This window comes from Adiantum capillus-veneris, chromosome 28 (genome assembly GCF_014529385.1).
Source record: "Adiantum capillus-veneris isolate H3 chromosome 28, ASM1452938v2, whole genome shotgun sequence".
NCBI lineage: Eukaryota > Viridiplantae > Streptophyta > Polypodiopsida > Polypodiales > Pteridaceae > Adiantum > Adiantum capillus-veneris.
Window position 1 is genome coordinate 15,475,379 of NC_140958.1, and position 17,367 is coordinate 15,492,745.

General features: G+C 39.7%; 2 pseudogenes; both read right to left on the reverse strand.

Moving 5' to 3' along the window:
• Window positions 1–5,183: 5,183 nt before the first annotated feature.
• LOC147420094 (uncharacterized) lies at window positions 5,184–15,026 on the reverse strand (annotated as a pseudogene).
• Window positions 15,027–15,208: 182 nt separating this feature from the next.
• LOC147420095 (uncharacterized) lies at window positions 15,209–16,308 on the reverse strand (annotated as a pseudogene).
• Window positions 16,309–17,367: the final 1,059 nt, after the last annotated feature.

Below are 17,367 nucleotides of genomic sequence, written 5' to 3' on the forward strand. Positions count from 1 at the left end.
ACAAAAAGACTCCGCCAACAGAAGCACGGAGAAAAAATAACTCAAGGAACAGAGGCTGATGATGAAAAAGAGGAGGAGGAAGAAGAAAAAAATCCACTGCTACGCAGGTAGACAGCTGCTCTGGAAAGGATCAAGCAACAGAAAAGGTAGGAAGATGAGGAAAAACAAGAGATTGCCAGCACCATGCGGCAACGAATCCATAACGAAAGAAGAAGCAAAGAAAGAAAGAAGAAGCAAAGAAACCACACATTGATGATCTCAAATCATATGACGAATCTACTCAAAGTAAAAAAGAGCAAGATAACTCACAAAGGGAGGAATAGGAAGACACTAATGACCAGCAGGGTCAGGAGTTTGATTCTCCCAAGGACACTAGGGTACCTCCAAATATTGCAATAAAAGAGAAAGAAAAAGTTGAAGACCTGCCAGAGCAAGGAGTGGAGAAGAGACAGTCGGAACAAAACATAGATCAGGAAACGAAGGCAACACAACCAAAGTCTACCAAAACTTCTGCAGCTATAGAAGATTTGAAACTGGAAGAAAAGAAAATTGATGAGGCTGAAACATCATATCAAGGCCAAAAAAGGTAGCAGAGGCCAAGATTGCCTCGATCACAAGCTGTAATAGAGGAAGGAGAAAAAATAATTGAGTCATTGGACATTGATGCTCACTTAGGGAAGATCAAGATCTAGTTTCAATGCCAAAAGGGCTCTTTACAACCTGTAGGGACTAGAATTGGACGATACTAAAAGAGATGCATCTAAGGTAGCAGAAGATGCCCTACAGCTAAAGCAAAGAATACAGGAATTAGAGAAAGAACAGCTCCAAGCCCAATTTGAGATGCAAAGGGAACAAGAAAATGCAGCCTACTATTATAAGGAGGTACAACAATTTAACGAGGCAAACTCCACATTGCAAGTCGAGCAGCAATGCCTTGAGGAGAAACTAACCAAAGAAAGGGAATAGAATGAGAAGCTGCAAGGCTCATATGCTGTGGTTAGCAGGACTTTGACTCAGCTCCTTGCCATACAAGAGACCCCCACCTTCTCAACGGTGAATGCAAGATGAGCCTGCTTGAACCAAGCTGTTAAAGATTTAAAAGAAGCCTTGGCTCAGGAAAAATATGATAGACAGATCATGACAACAGGACATAGGGACCTACAACAAGCCAAAGACAAAGAAATTGAAGAATTAAGGAAGTAGTTAGAGGAGGCACGAGGGGACTTAGAGACTATGAGGGCCAATCAGGCAAAGCATCAACAAACAACCCTAGTAGAATTTGCGCAAGAAGGAGGTTTTGAACATTCCACATTTGAGACTCATCAAACAGGGATGCCCACTACCAACACCAAAAAAGCAATGCAAGAATCTGCAGATCTAGCCATGACATTCACTTCGGATTTGGCCAAGGACGAAATTTAGTGTCGGATTCTCAGAAGTCAAGGATCCCTCGCACAAAGCATATCTGCAGTATGAGCTGAAAGTGCTGGAATCGGCTGCCCTCCTCATGATTACTCCATATGAGGTGGTAAAGAATCTCGCGCATGAGATGATCACCTTGCCACTGATGCATCAAGAGGCTAGATTATGGTAGCAAAGAATGCTACTAGAACTTGAACCAAACAACCGAGGGGATTACAGGGATGTTCCCGCCACGCAAATTCAAATTCAAACCATCATTGACAATCAACCCCTCTGGCAAAAGAAATGGTTTGAGCAAAGACCTACAAATGAAACTTATTACAAAAACGCTCCCCAGCATCTCATGATCGACCCAACTTACTGTTCCATCAATAGACGGGGATCCTGGGACAACTTTTACTCTTGGAAAAGCAAAAGGTCGACTCTGCTGAACTACCCGATTATCACAAAGACACTCAATAACAACCCACCATCCCAGCAGTATATGGTTCAAACTCTCAAAGGGGTGATTAACATGATGAAGGAGATCACGGATCTCACATGCCAGATGCTTGTGAAAATTACCAAGATGCTGATCACCTACATTACAACTTTCAATGATATAGAAGCAGCAGAGCATCCCTGGGAAATCTTTGTGGAAGGCACAAGAGGGATTTGCTAGAATATGGAGACAAAAATCCCAAGCAAGAACGTCATCATGGGATTGTATGGAACAGTCATGTTCGTGCCCTCTCATTACATGAAGACCTTCAAGAGGCGTTCATGACGGGTTCTTCGAAGTGGACTCCTCCATATTCAATCCCATGACAAAAGATCTATCAGCACGTCATATCGCATATCAAAGTACTCTCAGCAACAATCCTTTCAGAGAAGTGGCCAACAAAGTAGAGATTGAGGCAAGAGTGCAAAAGTTCAGACACTTCACTGCAACGCTCGAGAGAAGATAGTAGACTATACTCAGAGATGGGCTGCATGAGGACGTGCAATGAATAGGAAGGGGGGAATTTTTGGTGGATACAAGCGGATGCACACCAAAACTTTTACACACTCACTCACTTTTTTGAAAGAAGCCATATAATTCAGCTTATGATGATTTGTAATTGTAATGTAATTTGACATACCCTCTCAGCCTCTCTGAGTCTACACCCTTGTAAGTGGCCGAATGGCCGTGGGAAAGCTCCCTTACCTTTTAGTCAAAACCCTTAGTTTTGGAAAAAAGAGATATCATTATCAAGGAGGATTTTGAAAACATTCACTATGAGAGCTTCTTGCTTCTACAAATTGTAATCCTCTTTTCTCTTGGACTAATAATCAGAATTCATTTTTGAATAGCACAGTGTGTTCCCTGTCTCTTGCTTTACCATCTAACTATAACCATTTTCAATTCTGTTGTGGTTCACGGAGCTTTGCTTGTGAGCTAAATGCATTGATTTGAAGGTTAAAATGGTTGTTTTTTGATGTTTTGACATGGATAAGTGTTTCTATGCTTAAGGGGGACCTTTCCAAGTAGTTTTGTTTCAGTTTTCTACACATTTTTTGTGATGTATCATGATTTATGTACCTTCACAGATGGTGAAAGAACTTGGTAGGATTGTGCCCCTAGGTGTTGTAGTACCTCTCCTTAAGTTTTACTGCATTGAGAATTTGTTTGGACGCCAAAAAGACGTGATGACCTAGAGCGGTGAGCTTGGATGCATTCTAATTTTTTGAGTGGTTGATTTTCTTTTGTCTTAGTATGAGTAGCCCTTTGAGTTCACTTTGGTGAGATCGACATTCCTATTAAGTCTTCGTGCCCCATACCAAGTCGCTTCCTTGCATATTGATATTATGTTAGTACAAAAGAGCTATGTTGCAGACATTCGTAACGGTGACCCATTAACACATACCCAAGCTTGAGATATTGTCATGAAATCACATAGAAAATCAATGTCAACAAGAATACAACACAAAAACTACTTGCATAGACTATAGATGGGATGAATACATATGGACAAAACCACTAATAGATTGTACCTCACAAGCAAACTAAGGGAACTTGTAACTTGTAAGACTTGGTAAGTACTCCAATTTTCTCATGCATCTATGTTGCTTTAATCCATCCATTTTATTCAAATTTTTCACCTCTGGAAGTAAAAGATCTCCGATTTCTGTGACAACATCTGAATCCACCTTTTGTTGCTAATCTTAGCAAACAAAAATTCATTTCAGGTTTGGCTTCCATTGCATAAAGCATATGGCAATTGCTTATAAAATGAAGAAAAGTGTGCTCCTTAATTCACATGCTACAAATACAACAAGTGATAAAACCATGAGGCCTACCCTTCCATGATTCACAAAAGAAAAAACACATGAGAAACTCGCTAGGCTTGACATAAAAATATGAAGTGTCCCTTTCATCATCGCGGAATGTTGTGGGAAGGCCTCAATGACTAAAGGTCAACTTGAAACAACATAGAAGACCAAGTTTTAGCCTTGATATCATCCAACAAAGAAGCTCCATGGTTCAGTCAACCCTAACCAAAAACTGTTGAGATGCCATAACTTGGATGAGGTTGTCCCTCTTCGAAAGACCAAAAGTCACTCCTTATTGCAAATACAAAATCTATAGACTAAGGACTTTCCAAAAACTCAACAACCAAATATCACTCACTACTACAGAATTAGGCACAGAGTAAAGAACCCCAAAAGAGACTTTCACAAGCCACAAAAAATCCGAACATTGATATGAGGGGATTCCCTCTAAAACCCAGCAAGAGAGCATTGATGTCTTAGCCCGAACAACAGAGAGCAAAATAGAGCAAGCAATAAAAATATCTTCCAAATGAAGGGTCACATTTGAAATAAGCTTGTCTTTCTTGGATGCCACCTTCAAAACAGACCATTGGCTGTGTACTAAAATGCTTACAATACCTAGACGCTTGTTTGGACAAAAATTTTGACCTGTAAGTCTACTTACATACGAGTCCTTTGTAGAGACTAGAATACACCAACAGAGAGTACACGGTCATAGAATTGTCATGAGCTTGTAACTCTTTACCTTTCCTTAGGACATCATGAGGTAGCTAAACCCTTTTTTAGCAATCAATAGTTATTTTTGCCTATAGATGATTTGTACACGTGCCAATCTCACCAGATTCTTGCAAAACGCAAAACCAACAAAACAATGTCATGTAAAAGCTCGGCTATTTTTGCCTACAGAATATATTTTACACTTGTGGAAAACGTTCAAGGAGTGTCTTGCATGCCAATCTCACCTGATTCCTACAACTCAACCATCAGATAGTCAAAACAGTCTCATTTTGCATCTTCAATAGATATACAGAGTAAGAACGTGCTTTTTGCAAAACCAACAAAACAAGGTGATATACAAGCTCAGCTATCAAATAGGAAAAAGTGCATCATTTTGCATCTTCAATAAATATACGAGTAAAAACGTGTTTTTGATTGGAGAGAAATCAACCCCAATATAGCCAGCAAGTGCATGTTGTATTAACAACATAAAAATTGCATGGGCATTTGGATTTTTCAATGCAACTCTTAGCGTATTGTTCAAGCTAACATATCAGTGCATGTTGTATTAACAACAGAAAAATTGCATGGGCGTTTGGATTTTTCAACGCAACTCTTAGCGCATTGTCCAAAAAGCTAACATATCATATTAGCGAAGTCCCTTCAGAATTACATGGACTCCATTTAAGTAATCAAATCTATTCAAGTGCCAAATTCCATAAAAATATTGAAAGACCCATCTCCTCGCAAACTCATAAGTCGGATGGTGTCCTCTTTGGTTTTGCAAGATTCCAAATATCATAAATCTTGTTCCCTTCTACATTATCAATGCTAGGTCCAAGCAATGAAACACCCATCAATGCTTCAAGCATTTCCACATTCAAGAACTCTTGAGCATGCATCTTGATGAGATTTTTCTTTGAGAAACCTCTTTCACATGACACAGGAATAACCTGCCATAACTTTGTTAGGTTCACATACGTCTACAGAACAAAAAACACGCCATGCATCTGGCATATGCATCCCCTTGCAGCCATAATACAAAGTATTTGTGAACAACAGTAACTCCGTCTTGCAATTGTCAATGTCAACCAAACTTCCAAACTTCTCAAATAATTTCTCAAGCCATTCTAAGATTTTTCTCTCTTGCTTTTATCTCCTCTGCGATCTTTTTTCTGCGAGGATGGTAATGCGGGCTGAAAAGACTAGTTGCATTTAAGAAATAAACATCTCGAAATCGACCATTTTCAGATTCTATCACTTTCAAGACAAACCTCTTTGTAAAATTTATGCAGCTTTGAACATCGCCCCCTTCCCTATCCAATGGCAGCCCATTTCCATCATTGCCTAGAGTTTTAGCATACAATATGTAATGGAAATTGCCTATGAACTTTGAGAGTAGCGGAATTAGGAAATTAGGTGAAGCACTTTTGAGGGATTCTTTGTGAGCATAGCGGCTGAACTTAATTGATGGTAGCAACATAAACATGGTACTTAGCTAACTTGGCATGAACAATACTTTTGCAAGAGAGAGAGAGATTTTAGAGAACATGACAATAGTTGAGGATTGAATTCATATGGAGCCAGTCCCCCTCCAATAGGTGTTTGTATTATAGTTTCTCCCATCAAGAGAGACTTGGTATAATACAATCTTTGTGTTCCTTGTAACCTAGGTGATGCAATGAAGATGGAAAGCTTCATGCATCACAAGCACAACATAAACTTGAAGAAATCATTAACTATCCCAAGCCTCGGTTCCAATGCTTCAAACACCTTTGAAGGTGGGGAGAGCCAGCAGGGAATGAGGATAGGGAAGAGGAAGAAGAAACATTCCATAGGAGAAAGAAATAGTTCCTCACTTATCATTACTCTTCTTGCTAGCATACATAATAGCTTAGTAATGAATATGGATAAGATGGAAAGCTTAACCATTGAAGCATGACTCTTGGTTGGATTTTCATTCCATAGCCAAGAGTGTTGGTGTAGGCTTTCACTTTCACAAGCTTGGAGAAGGAGGTGGTGTTCCTCAACTTTCACCAAGTGAGAATGGCCTTGCAAATTAGTGTTTGTGTGGAGTATATCCCCCTAGCACCCCCCCTCCTTGCTTTGGGCAAGTGGTGACCTTTTTGCATGTTGCAAGCTCATTGGACCCATCTCCCCCTAGCCAATCACATGCAGCATGTAGTCAAGTACATGGGTAGTCTTTTAACAAGTGTCCTCCTTACCCATTAGAGAGATAGAGCTTTAAAAAAATCTACATATCGTTTAGATAGAAGTAGAAGCTCATTGGACCCTCTTTAGCCCAACCAATAGCATTCAAGCACACCATGTGGTTAAGCTTAGTGAGAGTCTGACATGTGTCCCATGTGCTCTTTTAGAATTCCCCTAACTTTGGGATTTTTATGCATAGGAAGAAACTTCCTCATTAAGTGTGTAGGTTCTCTTTTTTACTCAAGCATCTTACCCCCCCATGCATAGGAAGCTTCTCAAGCAACTTCCTCATTAAATGTGACAAGTACCTCAAGTACCTTAGTAATCAAGCATGACAAGCACCTTAGATGGAGTTCCCACCTCAAGCACAACCCTAGCTTGCTTAAGTTTAGGTCTGGTTTCCACCTCAAGCAGAGCCCTAGGTTGCTTAAGTTTAGGTCGGGTTCCTACCTCAAGCCAAGCCCTAACTTGCTTAAGGTTCCCACCTCAAGCATAGCCCTAGCTTGCTTAATTTTAGGTTGGGTTCCCACCTCAAGCTCAGCCCTAGTTTGCTTAAGGCGAAAGGACTTTTAGCACTAACCATTGGAGGTATTTAATGAAGCTAACCCTAAGTTATTTTTAACTTCATTAGTTAACCTTGCTCTTTGACATACCATCTCTCATTTGGGCCCCTTTACCATTGGCCCTGTGTTGAAATAGATCTGTAAGCACATGTCTATATTCTAACGCTTGTTCCCGTTTCTTATCCCATATTAAATGATCAGTTTAATATGAGAAAATCAATTGGATTGGTTAGGTATTAGATATTTATAGACATTACCTCTCTCTTGAAATCATAGTCGTCCTCGACTGTGAGGTAAAAGAGATAAAGTCATAGTCATTAGTCAATTTGTCTTAGCGGGTATAAGATCACTTTTTACCCTACAATGTCATTCCAAGATGGATAACTAATCCATTTGGTGATTGGGAGACATAGCTGCCACAAGCATGTCTGCTCTTTAGTCCATTTCATCCTCCCAAGTAGAGTGACAAATTCTACATGGTGTTTGAGAGACGTCGTCATCCCAAACATGATTCTTAGTATGCATACTACTTAAACTTGGGCACAATAAAGAGAGAATTAGTCTTATAAGACAAAAACATTGATCATTTAAAAGAAACATGTACATTTGGTTACTTTAATGTAGCATTGTAAGCGTTGACAAGGTTCATACTATCCTTAAGCTGGATTCCTTGCATCCATCTAGCATCTTCAAATGGATAAATTTTGAACTTAATAAGATACCGTCGGATAATCTCACCATGTCTTAGTACATTTTCTTCATGCTAAACAATACCTTTGGGTTGTAGTACCTCTTCTTGACCTTCGATTTCGGGAGGGTCTTCAATAATTGGTTCATTTGGAGGCTCTCCTTTGTAGGGCTTGAGTAGGCTCACATGAAAAGCATTGTGTATGAGCCAATGTTTAGGTAACTTGATTTGATAAGCCACCTCATTGATTGGCTTCAAAATTTGAAAAGGACCATAGTATCTTTTTGCAAGTTTAGCATAATACTTTTGATGGCCCGTAGGATTTTTGCCCATCATATTTCTCAATCGAGCCTTAGGAAACTTAAGTAAGACCCAATCATTTTCCTTGAACGTTAAGGCCTTTTTGTGCTTGTCAACAATAGATTTTTTCCCTAGTTGGGAGATGGATATAGCCTCCTTAATCTTTTGAAAAGATGTTGGTAGGTCACGACTATACTCATCAACAACGAAGATCTCCCCATGTACTTTAAGTAGCAAGGGATTTCAAAAGGTGCTTTTCTCGTAGAAGTATGGATAGTATTATGATACGCATACTCTACAAGAGGTAAGTACTTTTCCCATTGTGAACTTTTATCTACTTCTGTAACATAGGTCTTTAGTAGATCAAGAATCGTAAGATTGGCTATCTCACTTTGGCCATCCATTTGTGGGTGATAGGCCGAAGAGAAATTCAATCTTGTACCTAGATTTTTTAAGAGACCTTTCCAGTATTGGTCATTCTAGGATCTCTATCTGACACGATGGATGTTGGAAATCCATGGTGGTTGAAAATCTGTGATATGAAGAGAGTTTCCATTTTGTGTGCCTTAATAGTCTTCTTGGCAAGGATAAAGTGTGATTGCTTGCTGAACATGCCGACTATTGTCCATATTCCCATATTCCCATGGATAGATTTTGGTAATCCAAAGATAAAATCCATGGATATACTCTCCCATGGTGAATTACGAATTGACAATGTTTGGAGTAATCCAGGTTGCTTCCCTCCATCATACTTAGTCTTTTGGCATACTACACATTTTGAAACATACTCTTGTATGTCCACTTTCATGGTAGGCCAATAAAAGTATACCTCTACTCCTCCAGTTGAATGCCTCTATGCCCCGCATAGGGAGGAGCATGGGATTCATACATGACTTTCTCACGCAGGGAGTGGGTAACACATAGCCTATTGCCATGGAGAAGATAACCATCCTGCAAGGTGAATGGTTCCTCTTTCTTCCCCAAAGCAAGGGCTGACATTATGTCTTTAAAGTGAGGGTCAGTAGCATACTCATCTATCATAGAAGATAGATCATTGTGAGTTTCTACTGGCACATCATTAACTTTTGGTCGTCGTAAAAGAAGCCACTTGATTGTGCTTACCAGCAACGTGAGCAATGTGGAAATTAAATTATGAAAGAAAATTTTCCCACCTCATTTGTTTGTCGGAAAGCTTTGTTTGCACCATGAAGTATTTGAGACTTTGATGGTCTGTTCATAAGATGAATTGAGTCCCCAATAGATAGTGCTTCCATGTGTCTAGGACATGTAGAACAGCTAACAACTCTTTCTCATAAATACCTAAGATCCATTCATCCGTGTTGAGCCTTTGGCTCTCATATGCTATGGCATGCCCTTCTTGAAGCAAGACTGCTCCAAGGCAATCACCACAAGCATCACATTGGACCTCAAATGGATTTGAGAGATCCGGAAGCATAAGGACTGGTTGGGAGATAATCTTCTCTTTGAGCTTGTCAAAAAAACTTTGCTCCTTAGCAGTCCATGAATACTTAACGTTTTTCTTTGTTAAGTCATGTAATGGTCCTACTATTTGAGAGAATTTTGTTATGAAGCGTCTATAGTATGTACACATACCAATAAAGCTTCTTAGCTCATGTAGATTCCTTGGATTAGGACATGCTTTTATTACCTCCAACTTTGATGGACCCATACGGATACCATCTCGAGAGATAATATGAACTAAGTATTGAATCTCTAATTGAAGTAAAAAATCGCTTTTCTTTTGATTGAGAAAAAGCTTATTCTCCCTTAATGCTTGAAAATCACTTGCAGATGCTGCTTATGTTACTCCAAGGAATTGGAGTAGATGATGATATCATCAAAGAACACTCCAATGAATTTGCGGTAGGGTATAAAAAGTTTCTCCATTAATTGATTGAATGTAGCTGGTGCATTAGTCAATCCAAAAGGCATGACTAGATATTCATAAAGGCCAAACGTTGTACGAAATGCAGTCTTTAGGATGTCTTCATTCACTATCCTTATTTGATGGTAGCCACTTTTAATGTCAATCCTACTGAAGTAGGTAGAGCCTTGTAGCTTATCAAATAGATCTTCTACCCGAGGTACGGGAAATCTATTTTTGATAGTGATATGGTTTAGTGCACGATAGTCCACACAAATGCGGTATGTACCATCTTTCTTTTGCACTGAAAGGACTAGAGATCAAAAGGGAGAGGAGCTAGGCCTCACCATTCCTTTGTCTACCAATTCTTGTACTTGACTCATGATCTCCTCTTGTTGAGCTTGTGAAACTCGATAGGGAGGTTTGTTAGGTGGTGAGCTTTTGGATAGGATCTCAATTCGATGGTCATCATCCCCTCGTTTTGGAGGTAAGTCCATAGGGATATCATCAATGAACACATCTTGGAATCCTTCTAGAAAGTTAGACAAGTCTAACTCTTCTTGATTCCAACCATTCACCTTTGATGAAACATTAGGACATTTTAGGGATTCTTTGACAAAAATCATGTACACAGAAACTGAGCTTTTCATTGATTTATCAAGGGAGAGAGGATTTACAGGTGTTATAGTACGACCAGACTCATTAGCATCTATATACATATTCTTTTCCACGTAGGTGAAGTAGATTCTCCTTTCAGGGAACTTCATGTTGGCAGCCATGCGGTTGAACCATGGTATCCCTAGGATAGCATCCTCATGTTGGAGAGGAGAGATGAAGAAGTCTTCTTTGTCGACATAGCTTTGGACATGAAGCCTCAACTTCCCAATCAAGGGAGTAATGGAGGCTTGCTATCCCTTCAAAGAGGCATTGGAAATTACAGCATCTCCCATCTCAAAAGCTTGAATGCCCAACTTGGTGGCCAACTACATTGATATGAAGTTGAGAGTAGAACCAAGGTCAAACAAGATGAAAGCATCATGATCCCTTACCTTTCCCCAAGCATAGGAGAGAGGTGATCCTTTGCAATGAGTATCCTCTTTTGGAGCTTCGATAGTGGAAGCCCTAGGAGTCTCATTGCGAGCATTCCTTTTGGGGCAAGAACGATAGCCATATCCTTGCTCCCCACACTTAAAAAATTTGTGATCCTTGCGGAAAGTCTCAAGCTCTTCAGGAGAGAGTTTGTTTTTACCTTTGTAAACTCCTTTCACCTTGGACCGATTGTTGTTGTTGTTGTTGTTGTTGGAATGGTCGTGGGAAAATTTTTGGGCATTAATCTTTCCCTTTGCATCACTTTTTTCTTTATTCTCCATGGGTTTGACATTCCGTCTAACCCCTTGTTGGAAATAGATGCGTGAAGCAACCATGGTATGGTGGATTACTTCGCTGATAGAGTCAGCCCGTTGAGATTTGACATACGCGGTAGGTAATCCCGCACAGAATTGTTGTTTTTGCTCGGCAAAGTCTATCTTTTGAAAGACAGTAGCCTTGTCCACATATTTGTGGATAGACTCATGAGAGAGAAGCCTTAAACTTCGCCATTCTGTGAGCACTTTGTCCTTTGCATAACTTGAAAGGAATTGCTTCACAATGGAAACTCATATGTCTTTGGGGCTTCGCATTTCCTCGAAGGCTAGCCCACCATTGACGAGCCAATTTTTGGAAGTGCATAGCTACATGGTGTAGCTTGGAGGACTCCATGAAGCCCTCGTCTCCAAAGGATGCATCAAATTGTTGGATGAAGGCCAATACTTTGTTGGTAGCACCAAAGGTGCCATCATAGGTGAGAAAAGAGATACTATTTCCTCCCTATTTGAACTTCTTGAGCTTTTGTGACCTTCACCATGCAGGGTAAGATTTGCGATGTCCTCCCCTCTTATATTCTCTAGGCGAATAGCCATAGCTTTCATCGGTAGAGGAGGAAAAGGTGAAGAAGAAGGAGAAGAGGGTGACCTCTTTCTTGCCCTTTTCTTCGTTGGTTTCCTCTCTTCCCTTTTGGAGTGACGAGGAGAAGGACTATGGGTTAACCATTTCCTCTTGGGAGGATTTGACGATCGTTTAGTCCTCCTTCTTTATGGAGCCACATCTTCTTCAGAGGAATTTAGGGATTCATTGCTTTCTTGATCTTTGGATTCCCCCTCTCGTATGGGAGAGAGTCTTCTTTTGGGGGTCTCTTCAAGAGGCCTTGTAAGCTCTCTCTGCTCTTGGAGAGGAAAGGAAATCCCATAAGCACGAAGTTGTTGAGTAACTTTGGCTTGCAAAGTGGGGTTTCCCATAGCTTGTTGCAACCTAGTGACAAGATAATTAACAAACATGGGGGTATCATCATTAGCACCTTCATGTGCAAAATCAAAGTTGTCAATGTTCATTCTCCTCTCTTGGTTATTGTCATCCATGCTAATTAAACTTATGTGTTTACTTAGTGCATGCTTTGGCAATTTAAAACCTTAGTTGCTACTCCTCTTAGCCTTTGAAAATAGGCACTTAAGTATCTACACCCATGGCTTGAATTGGTTAATTAAAGAGAGTAGTTGATTAAGTCTAACATAGCGAAGTTGCCGAGGGATAGCTCCGTTCAGACTTCTTATGACTCAATAATGGTAAAGCCGTAGGCAAGTCCCAAAAGACTCCATTAGTAAGTCCAAAGCTCCCGAGGTGTGCACCATATCCCACATAGTGGGCTCAACAAAATCCATAATATATCCCAGTCCCACTTACCCTAATATAATTAACAAAATCAACCATTAATAGGATACTTAAGGACCTCTCTTCTTAAGCAAGAAAAGAGAAACCAAATGCTCTAATACCAATGTAATGGAAATCGCCTATGAACTTTGAGAATAGTCGAATCAAGAAATTAGGTGAAGCACTTTTGAGAGATTCTTTGTGAGCAGAGCAGTTGAACTTAATTGATGGTAGCAACATAAACATGGTACTTAGTTAACTTGGCATGAACAATATTTTTGCAAGAGAGAGAGAGAGTTTAGAGAACATGAGAATAGTTGAGGACAAGATTCATATGGAGCCGGTCCCCCCTCCAATAGTCATTTGTATTATAGTTTCTCCCATCAAGAGAGACTTGGTATAATATAATCTTTGTGTTCCTTGTAACCTAGGTGATGCAATGAAGATGGAAAGCTTCATGCATCACAAGCATAACATAAACTTGAAGAAAGCATTAACTATCCCAAGCCTCAGTCCCAAGGCCTCAAACACCTTTGAAGGTGGAGAGATCTAGCGGGGAATGAGGATAGGGAAAAGGAAGAAGAAATATTCCATAGGAGAAAGAAATAGTTCCTCACTTATCATTACTCTTCTTGCTAGCATACATAATAGGTTAGTAATGAAGATGGAGAAGATGGAAAGCTTAAGCATTGAAGCATGACTCTTGGTTGGATTTTCATTCCATAGCCAAGAGTATTGGTGTAGGCTTTCACTCTCACAAGCTTGGAGAAGGAGGTGGTGTTCCTCAACTTTCACCAAGTGAGAATGGCCTTGCAAATGAGATTGTGTGTGGAGTATATCCCCCTAGCACCCCCCCTTGCTTTGGGCGAGTGGTGACCTTTTTTCATGTTGCAAGATCATTGGAACCCTCTCCCCCTAGCCAATCACATGGAGCATGTAGTCAACTACATGGGTAGTCTTTTGACAAGTGTCCTCCTTACCCCTTAGAGAGAGAGAGAGCTTGAAAATATCTAGATATTTGTTAGATAGAAGTAGAAGCTCATTGGACCCCTCTTTAGCCCAACCAATAGCATTCAAGCACACCATGTGGTTAAGCTTAGTGAGAGTCTGACATGTGTCCTATGTGCTCTTTTAGAATTCCCCTAACTTTGAGATTTTTATACATAGAAAGTTTCTCAAGAAACTTCCTCATTAAGTGTGTAGGTTCTCTTTTTGACTCAAGCATCTTACCCCCCCATGTATAGGAAGCTTCTTAAGAAACTTCCTCATTAAATGTGACAAGTACCTCAAGCACCTTAGTCATCAAGCATGACAAGCACCTTAGTTGGAGTTCCCACCTTAAGCACAGTCCTAGCTTGCTTAAGTTTAGGTTGGGTTCCCAACTCAAGCAGAGCCCTAGCTTGCTTAAGTTTACGTGGGTTCCTACCTCAAGCACAGCCCTATTTTGTTGAAGGTTCCCATTTCAAGAACAATCCTAGCTTGCTTAAGTTTAGTTCGGGTTCCCACCTCAAGCTTAGCTCTAGTTTTTTTAAGTTCAAAGGACTTTTAACACTAACCATTGGAGGTCTTTAATGAACCTAACCCTAAGGTCTTTTAAGCTTCATTATTTAACCTTGCTCTTTGACAGACCATCTCTCATTTGGGCCCCTTTACCATTGGCCCTGTGTTGAGATAGATCTGTAAGCACATGTCTATATTCTAACCCTTGTTCCCGTTTATTATCCCATATTAAATGATCAGTTTAATATGAGAAAATATTTTGGGTTGGTTAGATATTAGATATTTAATGAGACAATAGCTGATGGGAAATCTCCTTGCTATCATCAGTAACATACACAAAAACACGATCCTTTGTGGCATCCATAAAATTCTTCAAGAGGTGAGTACCTTTTCCAAACTTCTCCTCAAGAAAGTTTTGTTTCAAAAGAAGCAACGGATACCTCTATTTCAGCACTTATAGAAGTAACATCCACATTTTCTTTATGAAATGAGTATTCAATGTATTAAGGTCCCTCAACACATTTTCCAGCATGTACATACAAAAGAGGACTTTATAAACCCAAAGTTTCTCATACAAGCTCTTTGCATTGTCTTTCCAAAAGTTGCAAATTGCAGTCATGAGTTGTATCAACCTCTCAATCACATTACCTTGTGCTAGCCATCGAACTTCATGAATACTTAGAACTTCCAAGACTTGCAAGTGCATCTCTTTCAACAAACTTTGGAAACATGTGTGCCTTACACTAGATGCAAAAATCCATGATTACACTTTGCTAGCAATTTTATCAATATAGGGTAAACAAGGAAAGCATCTAACTGCATCAAGTATATCAAGAGCCTCTCTGTGTGCAATACAATGAACACTCATGAGATGTGGCATATCTCTCTTCATTTTGGCAACCAATCCATCGTGGAAACCAAGCATTGAGAGCATTGAGAGTCTCCGTGTGTTTCTATTCCAACCAATTTTTTCTTGTTAATTCCAGCCTCTTTAATCATTTTCATGATTACATCAAACTTTGTCTGAGCACACCCTTTAGGTAATGTGAGCAGATTTGCAAATGTAGTTTCAGTTGAGAAGAAGCTTGTACCTTTTTGTGCCAAAAAAGAGAAATATATGATTGAATGCTTCTCTAAACACCTATTTGTAGCCTCATCTACCATTAATGCATAATAGGGACGTGACTGCAACAAATTTTTCTTTTACAAATCATCCAAATACTCTAATATGCAAAAGATGAACTCCTTGCCAACCATCATATTAGTGTATGAGGAGTAGTCATGTTGAATGGGCATTTCTTCTACATTCAAAGAATAGGCTACACCACACAAACCCTCATACCTACGGATAGCCAAGTCCTCTTTTGCATTGAAGTATGCAAGCTTCATGATAGTAATGACCCTGTGCCTATTTCTGCTAATGATTTTTTTTGCATGAGCCTTCATTCATTTTCCACATTCTCTATTGTGCTTTGCTGCAGCCCAAACATGCTCCTTGGACTAACGATTTTTTTTATGGCACTCTTCATGATTGTTTTACAACCATTTCCTTTGCCCCAAGGTCCCTTCACTTTATACTTTGTACACCAAGCACATTTCATAAACTCCTTCTCATTATGAATGACCTGGAGAACAAAGGGATATTTATTTACACATTCTTGATGAAACTTACTTCTAGTTACCTTTTTATCATTCATTGGTGCAATCATTTATGTAGTTGTAGAAACGCCATTCTGTGATCCATGAGTTGATTTCCTTACACCTTCAATCTCTTCTATAGCTTGGAAATTCAAACTCTCTATGCCAACCTCAAGGGTATCCTCTATCTCCAGAGTGTTTTCCATCTCACTATCTGAGCCAAAGATATCTTTCAAAAACTCATTCATAGATTTCTTTGCAGCCCTATTATCTGATGCGTGAGCTTTTTCATCTGATGCTGAGGTCTTTTGTCCCCTTTCAAAGAATCGAAGAAAAGTACTTTGATTCATCTTTGATGGAACTTGTATGCTTTTCAAGCCATAATTTTCAAGCACATAAGTTTACATATGTCACATCCTTATGAGATACTCTCAAGCCTCTCCTCTACTTTGATACACATATACAATGCATGCAAAGACCCAACTCATGCTCTCTCTCTCTCTCTCTCTCTCTCTCTCTCTCTCTCTCTCTCTCTCTCTCTCTCTCTCTCTCTCTCTCTCTCTCTTACAAACTTTACAATCTATAGCAATGCCCAAACTTACAATCAAGAACAACACAAAGAAGTTAGAGATTGACAAAACCTTTTGCTCATCCAAGCTGGTCAATAAACTATCCATTCCATCATACAACAATTTTGTCACAACAGCTAGCCAATAAGTTGTCCTATTGCAACATACAACAATATGCTCACAACAAAAAAGTTATCCATGAATAGCAATCACTAGGTTATTTAGTAATAATGTGTCATTCCTTATGCTTTTCACTGTAAATTGCAATGACTAAATTTGTTGAGTGCCACCACAAAAATTGAATTCTAAAAGGTAAATTGAGTGCTAAAATGTTAAGAACTAAGTGCCAATAATGATCATTTATAGAGTCAAAAGCCAAAGCCTGCGTGAGAAGCGATCCCTCACCTCTATTGTATTGGGAATATTGCTAGTGCATATGTTGGAGTAAACTATTGCCTCTCATTATGGACGGAGCAGCAAACTCTTCATTTCTTGTAATGACAAAGACACAACAAAAGCTCAAAGATTGTGTCCAATATCGCACACAACCAAAGAGCTACCATAGGAACTAGGCCTCTACTTGATCACTTCAATTCTAGGCTCTAATCATAATAGCCGTATAAGCTAGGATTGTAGCTCATGAGCTACACAAAGAAGCTAGAACTTGAAAAAAGCATGAAGACGAGGGGGGGGGGGGGGGGGGGGGGGGGGAGAGAGAGAGAGAGAGAGAGAGAGAGAGAGAGAGAGAGAGAGAGAGAGAGAGAGAGAGAGAGAATGTTTATGAAGAGGAACTTCAAAATTTCAAACTATGGCAAACCAATAGTGCTACCTGTAGAAGCT